Source organism: Heterodontus francisci, chromosome 28 (genome assembly GCF_036365525.1).
Source record: "Heterodontus francisci isolate sHetFra1 chromosome 28, sHetFra1.hap1, whole genome shotgun sequence".
Lineage (NCBI taxonomy): Eukaryota > Metazoa > Chordata > Chondrichthyes > Heterodontiformes > Heterodontidae > Heterodontus > Heterodontus francisci.
Genome location: NC_090398.1, coordinates 43,411,507 through 43,413,358, shown reverse-complemented (window position 1 = coordinate 43,413,358; position 1,852 = coordinate 43,411,507). Strand labels below are relative to the sequence as shown.

At 40.0% G+C, this 1,852-nt stretch overlaps 1 non-coding gene across 1 annotated transcript; it reads right to left on the bottom strand.

Annotated features, from left to right (window-relative positions):
• On the bottom strand, positions 1–72 carry trnar-ucu (transfer RNA arginine (anticodon UCU)). The gene has a single exon. It is a non-coding gene; the product is annotated as a tRNA-Arg (tRNA).
• Positions 73–1,852: the final 1,780 nt, after the last annotated feature.

The following is a 1,852-nucleotide window of genomic DNA, read 5'->3' as shown; positions in this document are numbered from 1 at the left end:
TGCGATGGACGGGAATCGAACCCGAACCAACTGCTTAGAAGGCAGTTATGCTCACCACTATACCACCATCGCTTGCTGCACTGTGCTTTTCCGGCGTTTTGATTAATAGAATGCTGTACAATGATTTCCACTTGTTGCTGAGCAATCCGTTCATGTTCATAAAAACACAATGCTGTGAATGCTGGAAATCTGAAATAAAAACAGACAGTGCTGCAAATATTCTGATCAAAGGTCACTCACCTGAAACGTTAACTCTGCTTCTCTCTACACAGATGCTGCCAGACCTGCTGAGTATTTCCAGCATTTCTTGTTTTTATTTCAGATTTCCAGCATCCGCAGCATTTTGCTTTTCTTTGAGAGTTTCGTCGTGAACTGATCCTTTTTGCTTACTGGGCAGAACTATGCAGTGAGGTGACACAGAAAACTGTACGGAGAACAAACTTTTTAACGGGCCCACAATTTCGAAGTTTGAGGAGGACAAAATACATAGCAATGTATGCATATAGTAAGGAGCTGTAAGTTTCAGGTAGATGTTACCTGAACAGAGGTGAGACAGAGAATACCCAACCCGTCTCACCTTTAGATTCCTGACCAAGATAGACCTACAAGGTACAAACTCAAGTTATGTGACCAAGTCAGAGAGTTTATTAGGCTTAACTAAGATGTACAAAGTTAATACTTAACAATGGTAATAGATATTCAGCAACACACAACACCCGTTCTTGTTTCTGTGCTTGCTGCGGCACGGACTTCTCTCCTTCTTCATCCCTTGCTGTGTTTTCTTGACTGTATTCTATCTTCTCCTTTTAGGTACCAACGATCTTCTGTTGACCCCTGTCTAAGTGTGATGACGATGTCCTGTAACACCCTTTCTTTTATCCTTTTTGTGGTGCAAGGATGTTACCATATTAGTTTTGAATTGTTCTAAGTGTCCTAATTGGTCCAGGTTGACATCATTGTTTGACACTAGTTAGTTAATAGTTGAATCTACACACATTACACATGCTTCCCGATTCTTTCTATTTTAGCAAAGATCCTAAAGGTTACATTCTTGCTGATCCCAGATATTTGTTTCTGTAATTCTGCCTTTATCTCTTCTCTCTCCCTGCAAGGAGTGCTGGTGTCTCTCCCATTGTTCTCACACAAAGGTTTAAACAAAGTATAGCCTTGAAAACAAATTTCATAATAAAGCAAGCAACAGATCAAACAGACTTCAATATATTGATGTACAAAGCATATCATTAATCCTATTATTTTAGTTGTTCTTATTTGTCACAAAGGTAAAATATGTCACGGTCCATCGCCCCCACATTGTGGATCCCCCTCCAGCTACATGACGTGCCTTTTTTTTCCTATGGCTACGTGTATCTTCCACACTGACACCACTCTCAACATGACATTTTGACGTAGTTCAGTGAAGATGACCGTCATGCTTTACAATCCAACTTTGACATTGCAGTTCTTGCATAAATATAAGCCATGAAAATACTCTAAACATTACACAGCGGTGAGCAGTGTTCAGGTGATACAGAAAATCTGGTGCGTTGGGCAGAGACAATCAGTTGATCTATCAAAGTCTCTTGATGTTATGCTCCTATCTATACTACTTACAACACAACTATTCTTTTGTTATTGAAAAGCTTGGATAGATGGCTCTGGATTGTGTTATCGAAGTAAGTGGTTGTTCTCCTCACAGTAATGTGGATTGAGGGGAAATTTAATACAGGTGTAGGTAAGTTAGACAAGGAGAACCTGTTCCCATTAGTTGATGGTACAAGGACTAGGAGACACAGATTGATGGTTTTGGGAAAGAGATGCAGGGAAATGTGAGGAAGCACTTTTTGTTTTCCCT